Here is a 25,541-nt window from a genome sequence, read left to right on the forward strand (position 1 = left end):
GTAGTAATATCAACGCTTACTCTGTGGGCTTCCTATAGGCCAGGCTCTGTTCTAAACACGAAGCTGGTTCCCCTTACAGAAATTTCCAGCAGCCCTTCCACGTAGGTGACATTACTGTTGTATCAGGTTGATCACCTTGATGAGACCTGCTCTGAGCATATGCTACAGGAATGTTCCATACAGTGATTCGCACTGTACGCCTTGCACGCAACTAGTTAGGAGCGGGACTGGGGTCTGATCCCTGGAAGGCCAGCCTCCGAAGCCCATGCTCCAGGCTCCTTCGTTGAATCTCCCTGGTGTGAAAATTAAGACCGGTGAGAGTTAATATTTAGGGCTCGAACTGATGACAGGGCCCTTGCCTGAAGTTTGGGGATTGCTTTTGGTGCTTACGTTGTAGGAGCCAAGGAGTTTGTTCGGCTACAGTGGGAGCAAAGTGCTCTAACGCAGCAGTGTGGGAATTCGTGATATGAAGGTGTAAATTCAAGTGTTACTTCTGCCTTTTGACTGGCTGTGTGGCCTTGGGGAAATCACTTGATTTCTCTGGGCTTTGGTTTCCTTACCTGTAAAATGGGATAGAATAATTTGGGTCCCAGGGGTGACAGAAAATTGAATGAAATAAAGTACCTAGAAAAACTATAAGAACATCTCAGAAACATTCATGCTGTTACATCATAATGCACCCAGGCCTAACAATGATCCTACCACGAGACCAGCCACAGACCCGCGGGTCTCCCAGGGGATGCTGAAATACGTAAATATTGTACGACGCTGCGCTTCATATTCAAGGCACCCCCTTCTCTGCTCGCCTTTCCTAACGAGTGCTTGTATGTCCAGGCAGGCACCATGCATGTTGGAGTGAAGGCAGCAGGAGCTTGGACTCTGCCTGTCTCCTCCTTTCCCCCCACCCATTAACCGAGTGAACTGGTACAGTCCCCTTCCCCATTCTCAGCTCTGGCTGCCCCCAGTGTGAGAAGGTGGGGCTGGAGAGGGGCTCCTGCACAGGCCATCCAGCCTTAAACTTTGGCTGCTTTTTTGTGCACAGACTAGCAGCAGGCACCCTTCCTCGGTGCCCTCTGGTTTTGTCATTGTCCCAAAACACCTAAATCAGACTCAGGGTCATGGTCTCATCTTGTTCCTTCCAGTCTTCCTATCTTAGGAAGTGAGATTATCACCCAGGCTTACACCTAGGGGGCCACTCTGACCCACTGTCTCTCTTCTTCCTCATCCAGTCCACCAGCGTTCTGTTCATCTCCATGTCATTTCTCAACTCTGTTCACAGTTTACCATCTCTACTGCATCTTCCTTGGAAATTCTTAAAATAATCATAAACTTACAGAAAAGTTGCAAAAATAGTGCTGAGAGCTATGTATACCCTTCACTCCGCTTCTCCTTATTATGAACATAGCACAGACCCCCGCGTTTCTATCCTGGACACCTACGTGCTCACTGGTGTCCCTGCTCCATGCTTATCCCTGTGATCCACTCTCTGTGGGACAAACACATTGCCTTTTCTTTTAATCTCCAAAGACTTCACTGCACACTTTTGCTCTGCATTTTCATTATGAAAGTTATACGTAGTTAATTCAAGTAGTGTAAGATGGCACACAATGGAAAGTAGGTCTCTCTCCCATTCCTGATCTTTCTCCAGAGGCAACTAGTCCTACATTGCATGTTTTCTGCACATGGGCCAGCTTGTGTGGGTGAATAGTTTTAAAAATATCCAGTGTATGATACATGTTTCGTGCTTTGTTTTTTAAAGCTCTATTTAAAAAACAATTTTGGGGGTGCCTGGGTGGCTTAATCGGTTGAGCACCAGACTTGATTTCAGCTCAGGTCATGATCTCAGGGTCATGAGATAGAGTCCTGTGTCGGCTCCGTGCTCTGTGGGAGTCTGCTTGAGATTCTCTCTCCTCCCTCAGCCTCTCCTCCTGCTCTTGTGCTCACACTCTTTCTAAAAAATAATAGTAATAATAATATTAATATAATAGTAGTAATAATAATACTATAATATTAATGATATATATTATTATTATTATAATAGAACAGAATACTGTGTCAGAGAGAACTGGGTGGTACTTGAGTGCCTGCAGAATCAGGGAGGACTTCTTGGAAGAGGTGACAATTAGACTTAAATCCCAAATGAAGAAAAGTCAGCCTATTATTTTTGGGCTTAAAGAAAAGTTATCAAAATAGTACAAGTTTACATAGACCCTTCCCCCAGCTTCCTCTATGTTAACTGCTTCTAGAGTCACAGTAAGTGATCAAAACTAGGAAATTAACATTAATACAAAACTATCAATGAAACGATAGCCCTTATTCAAATTTTGTGAGTTTTTCTCCTGATATTACAACATCAATGTTCCAGGATTCAATTCAAGATACCACATGGCATCTAGGGTTTTTGAGTTTCCTACCGGTAACAATTCCTCAGTCTTTTATGATGTTGGAGGCGCGCTGGTCTGGCATCATGTGGAATGTCTATTAGTTTGGATTCGTCTAATGTTTTCTCACGATTGGATTAAGATCATGCAAATTTGAGGCACAGATACTGCATTAGTGATGCTGTGTCCTTCTCAATGTGATATATCAGGGCGTGTGTGGTGTTAACACAATCCTCCCTAATGACATCAAACAAAGGTGTCATGTTTTAACAACATGCCACTTTCCTCCAGTGGCTTCTCATTATACTTCAGAACAAGTCCCAAGTCCTCAGCAAGATCCACCAGGGCCTATATGATAGGCCTGTCTGCCCTTGTCTGGACCCCTGCATGCTACCTTGCTCATACTCAAGACAGCCAGCCTTTTTGTGGTCCAGAAACAAGCTAAGATCTTCCTTCTCTGAGGTCCTTGCATTTGCTAGTTCCTTTGTAAAGTGTTGTTCCTTGAGGCTGACTTTTCTTCATTTGGGATTTGAGTCTAATTGTCACCTCTTCCAAGAAGTCCTCCCTGATTCTGCAGGCACTCAAGTACCACCCAGTTCTCTCTGTCACAGTATTCTGTTCTATTATTTTCACAGATTTATCACAACCCAAAGCACTTCCTTATTTATGTTTTTATTAGCTTGCGCTCTAGGATGTGAGCTTCCAGAGGACCTCTCCCTGGTCGGCCTTGTTCATTTACCTCTACATTCTAGGGATTCTTGGGCTTTGCTGTAAAGGAAGATGTGTTGGACACTGAGCCCAGAGGGTGTGAGAGATTACGGGAGGGCCAGTGGTCAGGGTCCCTCCCCAAAACGGGGCAACATCTTTTCAGGAAGCTGATTGGGACCAACAAAATAGTGAAATTGTGATGACTCATATCAGTCACTTAGCTACTTTGCCTGGACTCACAGATGGTGCTACTCAGCAGATGCTCCAGACTGAACTTGGTCTAAGAAACCTTTCAAGTTACTTGGCTTTAAAAACCCCGTACCAGCTCTTTTCCCCAAGGGCTCCATCCTGTAGACCCTCGGCTCTTATGTTGGGTTGGGTTCCCCTGACATGCCTATCAGTAAGCTCAGCTCAGCCCTCACTAGGTCTCAGAGCTGTGATTTTTCCTTTGTCGATCCCCAGTGCCTGGCATGGAGAATTGCTTCATAAATGTTTGTAGGAAGCAAGAACCAAAGGAAGGGAAGGATAAAAGAAGGATGGGAGGATTGGAGGAAGAGATGGAGGGAGTGAGAAGTTGCCTGGTGCGCTGCGGCTGTAGGAGACCAGAACCTCACCCCAGCCCTTAGCCTAGATGTTGGCTGAGGCCTGAGTCTACAGCAGTTGGACTTTTTTTTTTCCTTTTTAAAGATTTACTTATTTATTTGTGGGGGGAGGGGCAAAGGGAGAGGAAGAGAGAGTCTTAAGTAGACTCTTTGCTAAGTGCGGGGCCCAACGCATGCTTCGATCTCATGACCCTGAGATCATGACCTCAGCCAAACCAAGGGTTGTATTCTTAACCTGCTGCACCACCCAGGTGCCCCACAATTGAGCTTTTTTAACTGATTGGGCTCCTCAGGTTCTTGCTATGGATCTAAACAACCACATTTACTCCTTTTGGACAAGACTCTGTATACTCTTACGCTTGATTTCTTTATGCAACTAACTCATTTTAAAGTATACAAGTAAGATGCCTATTGTAGGAAAAGCTGGAAGACAAACCAAAGGAAAATGAAATTATCCACAAACCCCCACTCTCACTCTTCTGATGACCTTTGTTGTTTATTTTGTGGTCTATTATTCCAGAGTATTTTTCTGTTTGGATGAAATACACTCACATACACATACACGCATTTAACCTAAACAGGACAATATTGTTCATTCTATTTTGTGACCTTCTTTTTTACTCAGTGTTACTCTTTGGACATCTTTCCTTGTTAGTGGATATACATTCTAAATCAACTTTTGTAAAATCTACACACAGTGGCGTTTTTAAAACCACAGCTTATGACTCTTTAGTGAGTAAGAAAATGAATTTAGTGAGTCAAGATCAATATTTAAAATAAACGAGGCAGAAAAGAATAGCACTAGATGGAATAGAAAAATCCTATGTATTGCATTAGGGAAGATAAGAATCTGTAAGATTCCGAGTGATCAAACATATTAGTGTATACTGGGTTGTAATAGAATATGTACTCCTTATGTGAATTCTAGTCAAAAGAGTTTGAAAACTCCTACTCTCCATGGGATTTATCAGAATCTATTGAACACATTCCCTATTCTTGAAGATTTTTGTTGTTTGTACATTGAATTTCATATATTTGTCTAATTACTTCCTTAGGATTTCTAATGGAACTGGAGTGGGTCGTAAGATCATATCCATTTTTACTGCGTCTTCCAGAAAGAAAGAGCCAACATCTACTCCTACTAGCTGGGTATGCCTGTTTACTTACACTCTGACCAACACTAGGTTTTATTATCTTTTAATACTTGCCAACTTAAGATTATTAAGGGTAGAAATTATCATGCTTTGCAGTATGCTATGCTACAGGCTCTATGTGAAGTGCATTATTAGAACATTATGTCCTTGGATTTTATTTTCATCTTCTGAAATGAGTGCTATTCTCTCAGCTTTGCAGATGATGAAGCTGAGGCTACCAAAGGTAAAAATCCTGGCAAAGGGAGGATTTGAATTCCTGCCTGGCTGTGATGACAATGTGCACCCTTTACTGTTGTTCTTAGTGGTGCCTTTCATTGTCATGGTTCATTATGTAGTCCATACCCAGAAAGACTGGAATCTTCCATACGTTTATCACATAGAACTATTTAGAAATACCTTCAGATACATTTTGATGATTCTCCAAAGTACTTATGTTGTATCATCTGGGATTCGGAGCCCAGAGTTTGCCCCAGGATATATATATATATATATAAATATATATATATATTTATATATATATATTTATATTTATATTTATATTTATATATAATATATATATTAAATATGGTTGTGGTGTATTTGCCATGGATGCTTCTGGGTGATATGAGAAGCCACAGTATAAACAAGACAATATCTTTCTGAAGCCTTCATTTAATTGAACAGTTTGAGGGGAAATGTTATTTCTATATTAAATGATCACTGATTTACCATGGAGTATACTATTTTTAAAGTTAAAACACAAAACATCAAAGAAACGTTATCATGCCACAGCAGGTGCACCAGTCAGTATAGGCTCTGTGGTAACAAACAATTCCAAAATTTCAGTGGCTTAAAACAACTGATGTTTGTTTCTCTGTGATACAACATGTCTATCGCCTGTTATTTGAGGCTCTGCTCTGCTGGATGCTCACACCAGGATCCAGGAGCAGCCCCACTGGGAGTGGCACTTGTCACTATGGGTAAGAAGAAAAGTGTTCTGGGGAGAGATGTCTCATGCCAGCAATTAAATGCTTAGCCCAGAAGTGACTTGTGTGACTTCTGCTTATAACTCTTTGGCCAGGACCAGTCCCATTGTCCCATCTGGCCACAAAGGAGCAGAAAGAGCAATCCTACCATATACTTAAATGTAAAGAGCCAGAAATATTTGGGGAATGGCATAATAGCTACTGTGATTGTTTGGGCTCTACCTTCAGATCCACCCTACTTCTCGAGTCCTCTAGCAATCTTCCAAGGAAGAAAACAGTGTTATTCAATTCAAGATATGGGAAGATAGTATCAGAACTTCTATATCTACCATTTTAAAAACCCAACAAGGTAGAAAATTTCTTCTCTGTCATGCAGTAGAAGTACAGAAGTAAGCAGTCTGGAACTTGGGTGATGGTCGATAGTGAGCAGGATCTAGAGCCCTTCTACTTCTTGCTCCACTGTCATTATTTTACCCAGTGGTTCAAGGAGGCTACTCAAGCTCCAGCCATTATGTTTTTGTTCAAGCCAGCAGGAAAAAATATCTACTTAGGTTCTTTAATAGGCTTATTGAGATGTAATTCACATGTCATTCAATTCATGCATCTAAGGTGTATAATTCAGTGGCTTATAATAGAGTCACAGGCATGTACAACCTTTTATCAGCCAGTTTTGAAACACTTTTGTCACCTCAAAAGATATGTTGTAATATAACCCCCTACACCCTCAGCCTCCTGCAGCTCTAGGCAACCGCACACCTATTTTCTGTATCTACAGATTTCCCTATTCTGCATATTTCATATGAATGGAATAATATAGTATGTGATCTTTCGTGACTGGTTTCTTTCACTTGGGATAATGCTGTCAATGCATGTTGTACCACGTATCAGGACTTCATTACTTTTTGTAGCCAAACACATTCTGTTGTATAGATATACCACATTATGTTTATTCATTTATCAACTGATGGACATTTGGGTTGTTTCCACCTTATGGCTATTCTGAATAACACTTCTGCATACATTCATGTATAAGTTTCTGTGTAAACGGAAGTTTTCATTTCTCTTGGGTATATATATACTTAGGAGTAAAATTGCTAAAACATATGGTAACTCTGTATTTTAATCATGTGAAGAACCATCTGACTGCTTTCCAAAGAAGCTACACCGTTTTACACTCCCACCAGCAGTGTATGGAGGCTCCAATTTTCTCACATCCTCACCAACACTTGTTTGTCTGACTTTTTATATAGCCTCCTCATGGGTACGGAGTGGTATTTCACTGAGGTTTTGATTTGTATTTATTTGATGACTAATGATGCAGTTTTTCATGTACTTATTAGCCATTTGTATAGTAGTTTTTGGAGTAATGTTTGCTCATCTCTTTTACCCATTTAAAAAAATTGGGTTATTTTTCATTGTGAGTCTTTATATATTTGTCTTTACACATCCTAGATACAAGTCCCTTATCAGATGTAGAATTTGCAAATATTTTCTTCTGTTCCGTGGGTTGTCTTTTTGCTTTCTTGATGGTATTCATTGAAGCATAAATCATAATTTTGCTGAATTTTGATTTATTTATTTTCTCTCTTTTGTTGCTCATGCTTTAGGTGTCATATCTAAGAATTTTTTTTTGCCAAGCGCAAGGTCATGAAGGTTTACTCCTATTTTCTTCTATGAGTTTTATGGATTTAGTTTTCACATTTAGGTCTTTGATCCATTTTGAGTTTTTTTTTTTAATCTAGTGAAGCAGGGATCTAATTTTATTATTTGGCTTATGGCTAACCAGTTGTCCCAGCACCAGTTTTGAAAAGACTATTATTTCCCCATTGGATGGTCTTGACATCCTTTCTGAAAATCAGCAGGGTTACAAGATACAAGATGAGTCTACCAAAATCAATTACATTGGATACACTCACAGTGAACAATCTAAAAAGGAAATTGAGAAAACTCTTCAACTTACAATAGCAACAAAAAGAATAAAACACTTAGGAATAAATTAAGTGAAATAATAAAATAGATTAAAATTCGTTAATTTAATAAATAATGAAAATAATGTAAGTGAAAACTTTATGAAACTACAAACATTGTTGAAAGAAATAAAATAAAGTCTAAATAACTGGAAAAATATCCCATGTGCATAGGTTGTAGGACTTAACATTGTTAAAATGTTTATATCCCCCAAATTGGTCTACAAATTTATTGTAATCCCTTTTAGAATCCCAGCTGACTTCTTATTAGTAATTGACAAGTTGGTTTAAAAATTCATTAGGAATTGCAAGAAACCCCAAATAGCCAAAATAATCTTTTGAAAAAGCAAACTAGGAAGACTTATGCTTCCAGATTTTAAAACTTACTATAAAACAATGGTAATCAAGACAGTTGGTACTGGCACAAGGAGAGACATACAAATTGTTGGAATAGGGTTGAGGCTCTAAATAAATCTACTTTTATCTTTATTTTATTTTATTTTATTTTATTTATTTATGATAGTCACAGAGAGAGGGAGAGAAAGAGAGACAGGCAGAGGGAGAAGCAGGCTCCATGCACCGGGAGCCCGACGTGGGATTCGATCCCGGGTCTCCAGGATCGCGCCCTGGGCCAAAGGCAGGCGCCAAACCGCTGCGCCACCCAGGGATCCCAATAACTCTACTTTTAAATAAAAAACTCAGGAAATGAAGCTTTAATAGTCTTTAAAGTTATAGATTGGCACTAGTTTCTTCATTCTGTCCTATGTCACAAAGATTGTATGTTCTATGAATTCTACAAGGTATTCTGAGGAGAAGAGTGGATGGACAGCTTCTCTCGTATTCATTTTTTTTCTTTCAGTACATTTTGAGGAGTTGTACTTTCCACGTAGTAATTTAATTGGATTTATAGATAATCTTACCTTGCTTAATGAAATAAGCCTTTTAAAAAAAGGACAAGTGGCTGAAGAAGATTCCATGAAGACACCAGTTAAACTTTATAATAATAATGCCAGTAGAAGTGAAGAAGAGTATGGTGGGGCTGTCACTCCCTCTCTTCACATGGTTCTTTGACCAGCCATAGTATGAGATAAAAACGATGGTTATCTATTAAGATCTGAAAGAACTTGATTAAAAACAATTGAAATTTACAAAACAGATAATTAGAAACAACATCCCTCCTGTTGACACAATAATAGATATATAAGACACAATAATAGCTAATATAGGGTATTAGCTAATGACAGTATGATGCCCTCACAATTAGAAAAACGTTAAAAATAACTGCTCATTTTATCTTCATCTCATCATTTCAAAAATTCATTTTTTGTATATGTGCATTCATAAAAATTCATTCCTTTACTCAACAAATCATTGATCTAGAGCCCCTGGGGTGTGGTAATAAACAATGCAATTATGTTGCTCTCATGGAGCTGACATTCTCATGGAGAGAGGCTGACAATGAAGAAAAAGCATATAGAATGTATTGTTCATTATACATATTCAGATGTATGTGTATGTGTGTGCATGAGTGCAATTTTTTCTCTTTGTGGTTCGTGATCATTAAAATTTGGTAACCACAGGTCTAGATATTCAAACATGCTCTTTTGTTATGAATGATGCCTCAAAGGAAAAATTCGAGAGGTACTAACATTGAACCTAATTCCAGAATAATGATAGCTCAACATCCTTTCCTGAGGCTTCCTTCTGTCTACCTTCCTTCTCTTGTGTTATCTTGAACAAAATAAAATTCTAAGAACCAGCATTTTGATTGTTTTGGTATAAGTATTAGCTATATATAAATGTATAAAAGAAACTACTATGAACTTAGCCGCTTAAAACAATAGATATCTATCTTCTCCCAGTGTCCATAGGTCAGGAATCCAGGTACAGCTTAGCGAGGTCTGCTGTTCTGGGGTTGAATCAAGGGGTTGGCCAAACTGGGGTTTCATCAGAAGCCTTGACTGGGGAAGGATGCTTTTCCAAGCTCACCTGATCATTGGCAGAATTCAGGGCCTGGGGGCTGCTGGATCTTAGTTTACTAGGGTCTTAAGGTCTTCGTTTCTAACCAGCTGTTGGCCACAGCCTGCTTTCAGTCCTTTGCCATATGGGTCTCTCCAACATGGCGGCTTCCTTCAGCAACACGTGCAAGCTTGGAAAACAAGAGGGAACATTCACTAAAAAGACGGAATCCATATTTTTCTATATCCTAACCATGAAGTGCCATCCCATTGCCTGTGCCATGTTTTTCTTTTCCTTGCTTTTATAAATTAAACTTTCATCATCTGGCTTTACTCATATATGGGATATAAGAAATAGTGTAAGGGACCATAAGGGAAGGAGGGGAAACTGAGTGGGGGAAAATCAGAGAGGAAGACCAACCATGAGAGACTCTTAACTCTGGGAAACACACTGAGGGTCACTGGAGGGGGTGGGGGATGGGGTAACTGCGTGATGGGCATCAAGGAGGGCATGTGATGTGATGAGCCCGGGGGTTATAGGCAACTGATGAATTATTGAACACTACATCTGAAGCTAATGATGTATTATGTGCTGGCAAACTGAATTTAAATTTAAAAAAAAAAGAAAAAATAGTGTAGTGTCAAAATGAAAACAAATAAATTGAACTTTTGATTTTGAGAAAGTTGTAGGTCCACATGTAGTGGTAGGAAATAATACTAAGAGATCCCATGTACCCTTTACCCAGTTTCCCCCAAAGGCAGCATCTTGCAATATCACAACTAGGATATTGACAGTGATACAGTCCAAATACCCAACATTTCCATAATCATGAGGGTTCCTCATGTTGCCTCCAGTAGCCACATCTAATTCCCTCCTTTCCCCACCCTCTCTTTAGCCCCTGGCAACCATGCATCTGCTCTACATCTCCATGGAGATTACATAAACATAATCATATGGTATATACATACCTTGTAAAATCTCCTTCTTCCCTCAGGCTTTGTCAGGAATCAGAAATAAATCTGTAGATAAGGTTCCTAAATGGACCCAATGACACAATTTCTGTGTCACATTCGTCTGATTTTCTTTTCACCATCAAATTACTCCTTTAAGTAGTCAATATTTTCATTTATAGAAATGGATTGAAACTCACTGCATTCGACTGGGTTCCCCAGAAACAGACTCTCAGGTGGAGGTTTGTCCATTGGAGCTTGGCCCCAGAGAATACACCTAATGAGGAAGTGAGGAAGGCAGGACTGGGCGAAAGAGAAGAAGAAGGAGAAGCTGTCCCACAGCATTGCTGCCCCTGAGGTCTCGGCTCACTTATGGAGAGCCCTGAAACCAGATGGCACTTCAGAGTGGTGCCAAAGGGAGGCTGGACCCATATCTCTCCATTCCAGCTCCTTTGATTCTTCATGTACATTTTAGACTCAACTTGTAGGTTCCTACAAAGAATCTTGCTGGGGCTTTTATTTGAGTTGTATTTAATCCATAAATTTATCTGGTAGGAACTGACACACTGAAAATATTGAATCTTCCAATCATGAAACATGGCCTATCTGTATTTATTTAGGTCTTCTTTGATTTCTTTCATCAGTGTTTTACAGTTTTCAGCATACTGATCTTTGCCTTTGCCGTATCCTATTGGTTAGAAGCAAAGAGATGGTTTCTCCCACAGTTCAAGGGGAGGGGACCAGACCAGGGGACGGACACCAGCAGGAGATCATTGTGGAAGAGCTGTAATCCACCTTCTATCACCTCACAACCTCCTGGCTAAGAGGGTTCTGGTATTCATGAGCCCCTGGGTTCTGGGGATAAGCTACTCAGAAGCGGTTCAGAAGAGAGAAGAGTGTTTGTTGTGGTCCTGAGCGGTCCCTCTCAGCATTCCTTCACACGATTTCTGCACATCCTCGGTGCTCTCCTGCTCTTGCCCATGCTGAGCCTCCAGCCTGCGGCTAGATCACTCCCTTTCTCCATTTATCAAAACTCTGACAGCCTTCTGATCCCAGGCTCAAAGACCACCACTTCCAGAAAGGATTCCTTGAGTCCCTGGGAGAATCAAGCTCCCCTCCTACCCTGCACAGGACACTTCATCCTGCCTACTTGTGTAGTTATTCTTGTACAAATTAGGTACATTCTTTCTGTTGTGACAGTAGTGGGTTCAAGCCAAAAGGCTACTTTACTGGCTCATAAAATGGAACAGTCCCGGGGGAGTCTGACTTCAGGTACAGTCGGACTGGAGCAGTGATGTCAGGATCCAGTCTCTTGCATCATCTTCTTCACCACCTCTTTGATTATCCTTTTCCCCAAGCTCCAGGGGCAGCAAGGTGCTTCCCGTGGTTCCAGACAGAGGACAATGAGGCCTAACTCCACTACAAGACAGTGTTCCTTTCACCCCACAGAGGGTCCTTGCTTGTGGCTCACGGCTCTGACTGGACCATATGTCCATCTCCGAACTCATCATCGTGGAGGCCAGGTGGCATGGCACGTGTCAAGGTGAGGCTGGTTGCCCTGAGGAAATCCAGGACATTGGACCAGAAGAAGGAGGAAGGTATTGAGCTAGCTGAAGCTCCACCGTGTCCAGGTCTATTCCCCCCACAGCCTGTGAGATCCCTGAGAGCTAGAATGGTGGCCTTTCCTTTTCTGTATTCCAGCACCTGGCCCAGGACCTAACACATACTAAACGCTGAGTCGCTGTTTGTTGAATGACTAGATGAGCGTGTGGCTGAATGGAACAGGAATCAGCACACATTGTCTAAAGGGCCAGATAACCAATATTTCTGGCTTCGCAGCTCTTGATGTGGTGGCAGAAAACGGCCACAGGCAATACAAGCAGATGGATGTGGCTGTGTTCTAATAAAACTTTATGCGCACTGAAATCTGGGCATCACGTAAACTTCACGTGTCACCAACTATGCCACACTCACCAGGGTGCAAAAGGAGGCGGCACAAGCTTGAGTTTGCTGCCTCCTGGCAGAGAGTACTGCTGGTCAGGAGGCTGCAAAATAACCCACCTCGAGTGTCACATCATCCATCAGTTCCACACCAAGCCGACTTTGTGCGGGGCCCGTTGTTGTGCCATAAACATGTGAAAAGGTAACATTTAATTTAGGTCCAGCATCTGGAGCCCGCGGAGCCCTCATCGGGCTGTATTTACATTTCTGCGTTCCACACCAGTGCCTCTAAAATTGTTAAACCGTGTCGTCGTTGCGGCTTTATTAAACCTGCACGTTGCAGCCAAGCTTGACGAAGGCAGGAGCAGAGTTTCGGCGGGTCCAGCGGATTTGCCGGGCGGGATCCTGCTCCCTCCCAGGCGCTGCAGGAAGCCGAGGCTGTCCCGGCCCCCGGGCCCTGGAGCAGGCGCCCGGCGCCCACCAATTGTGTCTCTAATCAACTGCCTCTAAGCAGGTGAGCATTTATCTCAGTCAGTTACCCCTTATAATTACTGTATTGAACCTAGTTGTCTATAAAATGAATGGTTTGTTCAGACACTTTACCCAAAGAGTTCATTAGGGGTTAAACAAAATGCAATCCCATTTGCAAAGAGTATAATAAATTGTTTCATCTGTGAATTTAGCTGTTCTCCCTAATGCAGACATGGGTGTTACAGTGGCTTTCCCTTGATAGGGTTATGGGTTAATGAAATGCCTTTTCTGTTGCTTATTTTCCTCTCTTCTGTGCTGAGTGATAAGTAGCTAACCAACGAAGCTTGTAATTACAATCTTACAGAAACCGGGCCGATCTGTATATAAATCTCACCATCCAATTACAAGATGTAATAATTTTGCACTCAAGCTGGTAATGAGGTCTAATACTCGTGCATGCGATAATCCCCTCTGGATGCTGGCTTGATCAGATGTTGGCTTTGTAATTAGACGGGCAGAAAATCATTATTTCATGTTCAGGAAAAAATTAGGTTGGTGGGAAGTTAATTTTCTCACCGCTCTCTGAAGCGTAGACAAGAATTTAATGATTTAATCATGATTGTTAGCTCTTTTGCAATCAATTTGTAATGATTGTGTAGCAACTCTCTTCAAGGGAAGCTGCTTTGGAGAGGAGTTTGCAAACAGCCCCGTCCAGGGGGGCTGGCCTTCAAGGGACACGTGACAGCAAGCCCATTAAAGCTGTCTCCAGCGTGACTGACACGTGGGGAGCCCCAGCCTTCAGGTTTCCAGCACTCTCCTTCCAGCAGGGTCTCAGCGCTTCAGACTTCCAGCGCCCCTGACTGTGCTCAAGGAAGGGGATGCTTAGCTGCCCAAGCCTGGAGAATAATTTTGCTGGTGTCACGCGCTGTAGATGTCTGCTTACAAACTCAAGTGCCTGAGATGTAGCATAACCCCGTCACTTTCTTTACATTTACTTAATTTGAACTCGGAGACTCGGGCTCTGAGTTTGGTGGGACCTGTAACTTCAGATCAGGTGGGCTCTGCCCCACCTCCCGAGAGGAGTGGACGCCCAGGACCTCCGCAGCCAAAGCCCCTCCTGTCTCCTCCTGCACGGTCCCCTCTGGGTGCAGGGCCCTAGCTCCCCTTCCACACGTGAGACATAAGAACCTTTGAGGAAGCCAGGAATCATGGAACTAGGGTCCAGCCTCTCCTGGAGCTCTGCTGAGATTGGAGCAGGTCCTGGCTTAGATGAGTCTTCACAAACCCCCTCCCCGAGCTCCCTGCTTCTCATGCTAAGGCTCCTCTTGGCCCCCCAGCCTGCTCCAGCAACAGCACACCATCTCTTCAATGGCTTTCCTCTCCCAAATGATCAGAAGAGCCTTTAACTTCAGGCGGCTTCAGTCTGCAGCCCTGCTAAAACTCCAGAGGCCAAGAATTACAAAGCCCGCCCACCTGCTTGAAGGGGAAGATAGAGGGAGAACAGACTCTAATTAATATTTCAATAAATTATCCTCCCATATTGACTCAGACTTCCTCCTGTGTGTTCACCAGACGATTTACTTTCTGAGTGAACCAAACACATTTTCTCTCCCGATATTGGGGAATCTGATTATCACTTGCAGGTATCTGGTTGGTCATCCACATCCTTCTAGAAGTTTATATTCAGCTCTAGCTGGATGCATAAGACAGAGCAAAGGATATCCTGTGTGTATGGCGGGGTGGAGGGAGGTGAAAAACAGTGTTAACATTTATGAATGCATTTTACTGAATTTCAGTGACTCTGTCAATTGTGAAATGCATCATTATTTTATATGCTAAGAAAGTAAAAAGTCGCCATCTAAAAGTATCATACTGCTTCTTTAATCACTTAGAATTTGTATTTCATACGTAATGAGAGCGCTCTTTCACACTTACATAAACATAGATTTTTATCAGAGATCATTCATTTGTACACTTTAAAAAGAAGACGTTAAGTGAAATAAATTGGTGAAGATATTCCTTAGTCATCTTCATATTCAGAGAACAGATTTTCTGAGCTCTGAGTCATCGACGTCTGTGTTTTCTCAAAAGAATCCTGCACTACTGTCTTCAGAATTTTCCTTCTAAGAAATGACCCCCTTGTGCAAATTTTGACACTTACATGCAGGTAACACCAGTGATGTCATGATTGCTCCCGGCCAACATGCCCCCAATATCAATGATGTGAGGGGAAAAAAAAACGTGCATCTCAAAACTGATGGAGTCCAAGAAGTATCTGGCCTTGAACCAAAGGACATTTTTTTCAGCCAGGGCAGGTGGGATGAAGACAGAGAGAGCTTGAGTCAGGCTGTAATGTGAGGAAAAGGAAGCTCAGGTCCAGCTAGCATGTTCTCAATGTAATTACATGACAGGTGAGCTGAGTTCCAGGTTCCAGAAGCTAGGAGCCCCTCTAGGGCCTCCCTAGGGGATGGGGAAGATGGCTGGGAGGGCCCCTAGAGTTGAGGGCAAGCAAGGCAATTGGGGCACGAGAGAGGGGCCCTTCAAAATGCTTTACTAGAGTTTCCACTCCAGGCAGGTGGAATTTTTGGCTACACCATGCTCATTCCCACTACCAGGCTCCCTACCCATGCTATTTATCCCACTTGGATACACTTGTATATCACCTCTCTTTCTCCGAGCACTGCCAGGGTGTCTTACATCATCATTAGGGAGTGACTTGGCTAGAGGCACTGTCCCTTATGAAAACACAGCTTCCGTGAGAGGCTTTTCAGCTTGCATGCCACTGGCTCTCACTCTCAGTGCCCTGTTGCTATGCACTTGTCTTGTGTTTCCTTGTTCTTATGTGTTCCCTCTCACCATAGGGCCTTTGCACATGCTTGTCCTACTGCTCAAAGGTCTCTTTCCTTGCTCATCCTTCAGGTCTTGGCTCAAGCTTCGTCAGGGAAGTTTTCCCTATAGCCTGAGCAGATTATCCCTTCCACTCATGGAAGACACTATGCCACGTGTCTCTCCCTGCACAACACTGGTCACGGTTGCAACTTCCGTTCCTTCATGTGATTACCTGACACAAGTCTGTATCTCCCACTAGAGTGTTAGTTCCTACAGGGCAGGGGCTTTGTCTGCCAACACGATGTCTGCACATGGTTAAGTGCTGTCTCTCACCCTCTATCTTCATGAATGAACGGATCGTTTATAGATGAATGAATAAATTAGAGCATGGATGATAAACATAAGAGGCAATTCTGGTTGCAGCAGGAAGTACAGCAGCCCCTGCTGAGAGTGTAGTTGCTCTCCGACCAGGCAAGGTGGGTAATTGTGAACCTTTCACGTGACCCTTGCCATGGACCATAGAGAGCCCAGTGAACCCTTGGACAATCATACTGAATGGTGTTGATTTGAATTATCCCTCCTCTTTCTTCCATTGCCAGTCTAAATTCTAGTCACAGGGCATTTAATCTCTGAAAAACTGCCTCGCCGGGGCACCTGGGCAGCTCAGTTGGTTAAGCATCCAACTCTTGATTTCAGCGTGGGTCGTGATCTCAGGGTCGTGGGATCGAGCCCCGAGTCGGGCTCCGTGCTTAGCAGTCTACTTCTCTCCCTCTCCCGCTACCCCTCCCTGTGCTCATTCTCTCTCTCTCTCTCCCTTCCTCCCTCACTCCCTCCCTCAAATAAATAAATAAATCTTGAAAGAAAAAACTGCCACCCCTACTCTACCATCTGCCTTGAGGCCCCATGATCATATTCTATCTGATTTTATCTCCTGATGACTCCAAGGTCATTCATCTGGACTCTGCAGCTGAAGCCCCAAGAAGGCAGGGAGGGTGGCCCCCTTCTCCTGCAGCCAGCCTGGGACCAAACACCGACTAGATGTGTATGCTGTCCTCAGAGGTGGGGCACCAGCCTCCCAGCAATGCCCTATGTCTTTTCTCTGGGCTTCAGTTTTCTCTCCAATTCTTGATTTAGTTTTTCTTCTTTTCTCTTTTTTACAATTGTAGTAAAATCTACACAACATGAAATGTACCATCTTAATCACTTCTAAGTGTGGTTCTGTGGCATTGAAGCACATTGTGACCAGTGAGCACCTGTCACCACATTCCATTCACAGAACTTTTCCTCTTGCAAAACTGAAAATCTGTCCCCATTAAATAGTAACTTCCCATTCCCTGCTTTTCCAGCCCCCTAACACCCACTGTTCCACTTTCAATGTCTTTGACTACTCTAAGAACCTCATGTGAGTGGGATTATATAGTATTCATCTTTTTGTGCTGGCTTATTTCACTCTGTGTAGTGTCCTCAAAGTCCACCCATGCTGTAGCAGGTGTCAGAATTTCCTGTCTTCTTAAGAGGGGGGTTGAACCTTATTTTCAGAGAAAGCAGATCCTCCTGAAGCATGATGAGAGCTGTGCCAGTTCTCTTCACCTGCAGAAGTGTGTTCCAGATAAAGAGAAATGGTCTGGGGATGTAGAGACATCCTCGCTCTGTTGAAATCCAAGTTTATCTCTATTTTGACTTAATTGTGGTTGTTTTAGGTAGATTTTAATGGAGACAAGTAGAGAAAAATGACTATTTTTTTGCTAGAAGTCTGTGCTCATATAAAATGTCATTGTTATTATACCATGTAGCTATGATTATAAAACTATAAAACAATTATGCTGACTTTTCAAAGCTTGTAAAACTGAAAACAAAGTATAAGGAGGAAGTCTATCTTCCTATCCCCCAGAGGGAGCTCTGATAACATCTGGGTACTTTTCTGGGCCAGGTAGGATCCCAGGACAGGGCAACAGGGGGACTGGGTGCACAAGTGGGGTTCTGTTAGTTTCTTGTGGCAAGGGGGAAATGTGTCCTGCTATGCCTTTTCTGTGTAGCAAATAAGAATAATTTAGAGTATGAAAAAGAACAGGACCATGCCAGGCACCATGTGAATCTTTCTACATACATGAAATAAGCTAATCCCCACAATGATCCAATGAAATGGACCCTATTACTATCGTTTCTGTGTTATAGATGAGGGGACTGAGGCTCAGAGTGGTACAGTGACAGGCACAGCTGGGAAGTGGCAGCAGGGGGTTGTGGAAGCAGAATCCATGCTCTTAATTATCCCCTGCCTGGCCTCCAAAGCCCTCAGCAGAGCATTTTGTCCATAGAAGGTGCTGACGCATTATTTGCTGAATTTCACTGAAAGTTAAATTCCTTCCTCACCAGGAAGTGTGGGAAGTGGAGTTTCTTTTTGTTCAAGAATGAATATTATACCACACATCCATTAGGGTGGCTACTATTAAAATAAGCAGGGGTGCCTGGGTGGCTCAGTCGGTCAGGTATCTGTCTGCCTTCAGCTCAGGTCATGATCCTGGGTCCTGGGATTGAGCCCCATGTCGGGCTCCCTGCTAAGTAGGAATCTTGCCTCTCCCTCTGCTCCTCTCTACCACCACTACCCCTGTTTGTGCTCTCTCTTTCAAAGAAATAAATGAATAAAATCTTTTTTAAAAAGCCTAAGCAAACAAAAACCCAGGAAATAAGTATTGGCAAGGATGTGGAGAAGCTGGAACCCTTGGACATGGTTGGTGGGCATGTAACACGGTACAGCTGCTGCAGAGAACAGTCTAGTGTTTCCTCGAAAAAATTAAACATAGAATTATCATAAGACTGAGCAGTTCCACTTCTGGGGAGATATACAAAAGAATTGAAAGCAGGGTCTCAATGAGAAATTTGTACATGCACATTTATAGTAGCACAGCATGTTTATAGTAGCTCTCAACAGCCAAATGGTAAAAGCTACCCAAGTGTCCATCGATGGATAGATGGATAAACAAAATGTGATCTAAAGATTAAAATCAGATGGAGGGAAAGAAATCCAAGCAAAAGCTGATGAAGAGCTTATACTACCAGGAGAATTGCTCAACGCAACAGAGGGAGAGTTGGAGAAATGGGCCTCCATAGACTCAAAGGATTTTATGCAATATGGTCTTTATACAAAAGGAACTCAGAGTCTTGATAAAAAGCAAGCTAGCAAAACTCAGGCAAGAAATGGAGAGAAAGCAGAAGCTTTATAGAGTAGAATACACCACTGAGAGCAACAACCACCAAAAAATACCCATGAGCAAAAATTCAGACAGGGAGGTGGTGAGCAAATGGGTCAGAGAAAACTGTAACACTGAAATGGAAGAGAATCCTAAGTATAAATATCAAAATGATGGGGGGGGGGGTTTGAGAAACATGGAAGACAAAGGAGGTCAAACGTACACATGTCATCACCTGGTGTGGTGTGGAGGGTATTGGGGAAGAGGCTCAAGCCAGGAGGAACATGGCCAGGTGTGCCTCCAACTTCTCCACCGCAGTTTGCAATTCATGAGGCAATAATGTTTATGATGCTCTCGTAGGAAAAAAATAAGACCCTCAGCCAAACCACCACTCAAGTATAAAGACAACACACTCTCAAGCATGCAAGAACTTAGTTATAAAGGACCTAGGGATCCTTCCTGAAAGAGGGAGAGACAGAGAAAGAGAGAAAGAGAGAGAGAGGGGAAAGAAGGAAGGAAGGAAGGAAGGAAGGAAGGAAGGAAGGAAGGAAGGAAGGAAGGAAGGAAGGAAGGAAGAAGGAAAGAAAGATTAAATAAATCTAGCCAATTTAGGGATGCATCAAAGTAAAGAATTCTGGAATGAGTAGTGGAGAGGACCCAAGTGGGGCTATTTATCCCATTTTGATACATAAACTCATAAACTCAAACTGAAGAATTTAGGGATTATGGACACAGAAGAGAATGTGCATGTTGTTGACCTAAACTATAAAACTAATGATGACCAAAGGGAAAAGATGAGTGTTATATCAGCGTGCTAGGGCTGCTGTAAAAAGGACCCCAGACTGGGGCGGTGGGGTGGGGGGGTAGAAACGTCTTTCCTCACAGCTCTGAAAGCTGAAAGCTTGAGATCAAGCTTTGGCCGGGTTGGTGCTCCCTGAAGGCGTCTAGTGGTTTGCCAGGAGTCCCCGGTGTCCCCGATCTCCGCCCTCAGTCTCATCCTTGTGTGTGCACCTGTCTCTATGTCCAGGTTTCTTTCCCTTTTCCTAAGGATACCAGTCCTCCTGGGTTAGGGCCCACTCTGCTGACTTCACTTTAACTAGATTTCCTTTGGGAAGTCCTAAAGGTTACTTCCAAATAACCTCAGATTCTGAGATACTTGACGGTGAGGTTTTCAACCTGTGAGTTTTGGAGGACAGGATTCAAACCATAATAAGTAAATGGGTGGAGACTTGAGAGGAAGGACAGATGTGTAGCAGTAAAGTTGAAGTTGTGTAGCTTACCAAAACGAATAACTCCAAACTCTTCATCTTTTTGTGATCTTTGTTATCTTAACTTTACATAGGTCTTGTAGTAAATAAACATGTAGCTGGAAGCTCAGCAACAGCTTTTGGTTTATTTCCTTTTTTCAGTTAAATTCAATTAAAATTGATTTCTTTTCATTAAACACATTAATTCAAAAACATTTTAAATCCAAAGCTAGGAAACAGATCCACAAGAGATAGCTCCAGCACAACCTGAGAGGTGTTACACTAGAGCGGTGGGCGTCCAGTCCACCAGTCCAACCCTGGGTGGGACTTGGGGGGCGTATAACAATGTCTGGAAACATTTCTGACTGGCATGACGTGGGGAATGGGTGCTCCTGGCATCTAGCTGGTAGAGACAAGGGATGCTGAAAACATCTTATGGTGCAGCTTGTAAGCTTCTCCCCTCTTCCCACAAAGCATTATCCGGTCCAAAAAATGTCAAATGGCTGAACACCTCCCAGGATTCACTCACAGGCGACAACTTGGCTGTGCTATGTCTCTCAAAAGAATTTATAGTTGAAAAGGCCTCCTCAAATAGGGTGCTGCTCATCCTAAAGGAGTCATTTGTAATGGGGACATTGTAGGCACCGTATCAAGCAAAGAGGGGAGAATGCTTGGGGCAGGGAGAATTTTCTGGGTGGCTCTCCACATTACCAGTGGGCAGACCACAGGCCTCAAGTTCTCATGCAACTGCTCTTTGTGGGCAACCTTGACCAAGAGAACCCTCGCTCTCATGGGCTGCCCCCAAACTCAAACTCAGGCAGCCTCTGTTCCCGGAGGCTCCTGCTTGCTCACCTCATCCTAGGAAGTCTCCCCCTTCCTTGGGGACTTGGCTCCAAGTCCCCTCGCCTGGAACGGCCCCCACTTGGCCATCTTTCTTGAGTGCCTTTGAAGATCTCCGGCTTCTCCGGTCCGGAAGGCGCACGCGGGGTCAGGCATCTGAGCCCGCTAATCGCTCTGTCCTGCCAGGGCCCGAGTGCCACGAAGCCTCTTTTCATGCCTATTTAAAGCCTCCGAGGGGCTTTCAAGTGCTCTCTGATAAATCACGGTAAGTGTTATTCCGGCCACTCCAGCGCCGTACCTGCTGGAGCCCTCCCCGGTGGCGGGCAGCTGCTCCCCATCACTGCATCTCACTGGCGACAATAATTCATTCCACTCGAGCTGACGAGCTTAGCTCCCATTTATTTGCACATTATGAGCTGTGTCACTCCACTTACCCTCTCGACAGTAAATGGTTTGAAAAATGCAACTGTAACAAATATTCCAGAGAAGAGGGGAGGGGGTGGGAAGGAGGGGAAGCCAACCTCTGAGTTCAGAGTCCAAAAAGCCCCAGGTAATGAATAAATAATGCTCTCGAATTATCTCAATCAGCGACAGCATCGGGGATGCCACGGATACTTTCAAGTTTCCCTGGAAAATAAATCTGCTCCCTCCGCTCTCGGGGCCGAGTTGTCCGAAAGCAGGCCCACAGCAAATACCCTCCTCAGGTCAGGACAATAATTAGGCTGCGGTGTCTGCTTTTACCTTTGACATCAGAGCCGCCTGGGTGTTGACCCCCCCTTGCCTGGTGAAGGCCGGGCCCCACTCTGTAGCCCCCGCTTCTGTTCCGATGATTGGAATGGACTTCAAAGCAACTGAGGCAGCTCAGAAAGGTGATGCCTCTTTCCCTAGGTCTCAAAGCTTATACAAACGGAGGCCTGAAATGGAGTAAAACCTGCTGTGACTCGGCTAATGCTGGCTTGTACAGCACCTTGGAGAGTAGTATGGAAATCTGCCCCTTCCCCGGAACTAGGATGCGGCCTGGCTCAGGGATGGTGCCTTGTGTGGCGAGAAGATGCCCCTTCCTCTGAGCAGATACAGCCCCACGCTAGGTCACATGGTTTGCTGTGCAGTGGCTGGGCCGAGTTTAGCTTTGCTCACACCGCCAGCCGGAAGGAAGCCTCTGTGCAGTGCACATCCTGCACCACCATCCAGGACGGCTTGCCACCATAATCTGGGGAAGTCTACTTCTGGTGGGATGTGGGGAGTTAGTACCAGAATATTCAAGGCTATATCTAGGCTGTACCTAGCAAGATGGCAGCATATGCCAAAAGCAAGAGCTGAAGCAGGATGAGAGAGAAGCCATAGAACAGAATGGTAGGGCTTGGCCCCAGAGGGTTCTCTGCACCCAGGCTGCAGTGGGAGGAACAGATGCAGGTGAGGGGTTCAGGGCTGAGTGTGTGTCGGCAGAGTGGGCCTGGTGCTGGGGATAGGCCAGCCACAGAGAGGCCTGTGGGGCGGGCAGCAGGGCCCATCTCTGGAGCCATGGCAACTGCTGGAAGGCTAGGATTTGGCAGAGATGTGGGGTGATGTCATGACTAAGGTCACTGTTTTAACCCTGTCACTCTGCCACACTCTTGCTACCAGGGAAACTCTGATCTAGCCTGAGGCCCACGTCCCCACCCCTTAATCCTTAGGGCTGAGTCTGAGTCAGTGCTGGGCATGGTATTCCTCCAAGGGGGGCAGGAAGGGCAGCCTGGGAACCCCAGGCACTTGGGTCTCGGAAACACAGGGAGGCTTGCGGGGAGGCTTGGAGGACTCCGGGGACACCTGGCTGTGGGGTCAGCTGAGGCTGAAGAGCACTGGCCCCACCTGTTCCTGCTCCCCTCATACCAGGTTTCTGAGATCCATCATCAGTGGACTGACCATGGCTTTGTCTCACACTAGCTATGTGACCTTGACAACTTAAGCCCTGTGACACTCAGGTGCCTCATCTATAAAATGGGCTGATACCATTCCCATCACGGGGCACTGGAATGTGGAAGTGAGAAAACGTGCTTTGTACAGTGCCCAACAGAGGACAGACAGAGTCAGCAGAAGCAAGGCAAACAGCAGTTATTGATGTGATCATCATCATTGTCACCCCAGCAGGAGCACTCTGGAGCTTGCCCCAACCCCTCCTAAATCTTTGAGTCTCATCATCCTGCCCCTCCCTCTCTCATTTGCTGGTTATTCATTATCCCCTGGGACTCCTGCTGGGCTTTCAGAGACAAAGATGATTGCTGGGTAGGCAGAGAAAATACCTTTGTCCATTTTCCGTAAGTTACTTTAGTTTCTTTTTTTTTTTTAAGTTTATTTATTCATGAGGGACACAGAGAGAGAGGCAAAGACACAGGCAGAGGGAGAAGCAGGCTCCCGGGAGAGAGCCCAATGTGGGACTCGATCCTGGGACCCCGAGGTCAGGACCTGAGTCAAAGCAGACACGCAACCATTGAGACACCCAAGCGCTTTGGTTACTTTAGCTTCTATTTCAAACACCATTCCACTGGGCAGGAGTGGGAGCTGATCTTGGTCACTTTGAAATCCTGCTCTCTGCCTTCCCTGTGGCCAGGTCAGTCTTTCTGGAAGCCAAGGCATCAACCTGGGAGGGGCTCAGTGGTCCACAGAAGCCCCCACCAAGGCTTTGAGGAAGATACTGTGGGTTCCTTGCTCTTTAGTGCTTCCTCTTTTTACCTTTCTTTCTTCTTTCTTTCTTTCTTTCTTTCTTTCTTTCTTTCTTTCTTTGTTTCTTTCTTCTTTCACGATTTTATTATTTATTCATGAGAGATACACAGAGAGAGAGGCAGAGACACAGGCAGAGGGAGAAGCCGGCTCCATGCAGGGAGCCCAACATGGGACTCGTTCCAGGGTCTCCAGGATCACGCCCTGGGCTGAAGGCGGCGCTAAACCACTGAGCCACCCAGGCTGCCCACTTTTTACCTTTCTTCAAGTTATCATTATCCAATGTGAAAAAGTTGAATATATACTTACATCAAAATGTCCCCTGGGAAGCTTTTCTCTCATCTTACTAAAAGAGAAAAGCATCCCAACAATTGCCTCTCTCACATTGTCTCGCCCTTCTCAAGTTGCTTTGCATACTGTAGTGTGAAGATGTGATGGATGGGGCTGCTGCAACCAACTTGTGACCATGAGGAGAAGACCAAGAGAATCACCCGAAGCCGACCTACAGCCCTGACACTGAGCTGCCAAACCAACACCCTGGGGTAGGCACAAGGCAGGGGAGACGAGTTCAGTCAGTTGGGCAAGATAAATCTTCCGGGGTTGACACGCACGTATTGACAGGGGCGTAGTGCCGAGGACTATGTTAGGCCCAGAGAATGTCACAGAATGACCATCACAATTACTTCCCTCCATCATAACATCTGTGCAGCTAAAGGATCCCCTGCACCTGGAAACTTCTCTTGAGCGGGCTTTCCCAGGACTGGGTTCCAGGCTCAAAATCTCGTGCTTTGTCCCGGGGCCGCTTATTAAAGTCATTCTGATCTCAGTTTCTACTCCTGGGAAGTGAGAAGAGCTGTACCTCCTCCGCCTAGGGCCTCTCTGGGATGAGGGCTGAAGAGCGGATCACGCTTTAACAGTTTGTTTCTGACATGTTTATGACTCGACTAGCGCAATGATTAGCAGGCATCACGGGCTGGAGTCCCGGGGCCTTGCTGGAACCTCTCAGTAGGCACGCCTGGTCTCCAGGGCCTGGGCCCACTTCTGGGGGTCTGGGGTCTTAATGCCCACGTGGACCTGTCTGGAGGGCAGGGAGGCCTCACACAGGGACCCCACATCCTCGCAGTGGAGACCCCAAAGAGGAATTAATTCTTTCCATTCGGGGCCCTCCTCTTTATTACCTATTCATCAAAAATTGCCCAGCGTTTGTGCATTTTTCATTACAAGAGTCAACATTTGCCACGTTAATAAAGCAAGGGGCTGCTTTTCTCCTCTCAGAAATAGAATATGTAACGACATGGCCCCTTTGATGTTTCTCAGCCAATACAATATGTATCTGAATGAGGATGAAAGCCATCCTGTTAGGGCCGGGCTGCGGAGGCAGGCGCGGTGCTGGAGCAGGGCCGGGGAGGGGGTGCAGCAGATGTCTTTGGAAGAGGCACAGTGAGACAGGAAGTCGCAACATCCAGAGGCTAAGAGGGGACATGGGGTGCCTAAGCAGGGTATCCAAGGCCGGGTTCCCAGACCAAGGGTGGCAGTGGAGATTAGTTGCGGGATCAACTCATGGCATCTTGGAAGGAGGATGGTTGGGGTGGAGAAGAGTCACCGCCCTCTCACCTGGGACCAAGGCCACGTGTGCACTTAG

General features: G+C 44.5%; 2 long non-coding RNA genes across 2 annotated transcripts; one reads left to right on the forward strand and one right to left on the reverse strand.

Annotated features, from left to right (window-relative positions):
• The first annotated feature begins 686 nt into the window (after positions 1-686).
• On the forward strand, positions 687-13,134 carry LOC144313477 (uncharacterized). The gene is made up of 3 exons (XR_013379114.1): positions 687-751; positions 4,747-4,840; positions 12,136-13,134. It is a non-coding gene; the product is annotated as an uncharacterized LOC144313477 (long non-coding RNA).
• LOC144313476 (uncharacterized) lies at positions 1,738-21,381 on the reverse strand. Its single transcript, XR_013379113.1, has 4 exons — positions 21,215-21,381; positions 9,767-9,926; positions 8,698-8,900; positions 1,738-1,951 (listed from the first exon to the last, which is right to left on the reverse strand). It is a non-coding gene; the product is annotated as an uncharacterized LOC144313476 (long non-coding RNA).
• Between the last annotated feature and the right edge of the window lie 4,160 nt (positions 21,382-25,541).

The sequence above is a fragment of the Canis aureus genome, chromosome 5 (assembly GCF_053574225.1).
Source record: "Canis aureus isolate CA01 chromosome 5, VMU_Caureus_v.1.0, whole genome shotgun sequence".
Classification (NCBI taxonomy): Eukaryota; Metazoa; Chordata; class Mammalia; order Carnivora; family Canidae; genus Canis; species Canis aureus.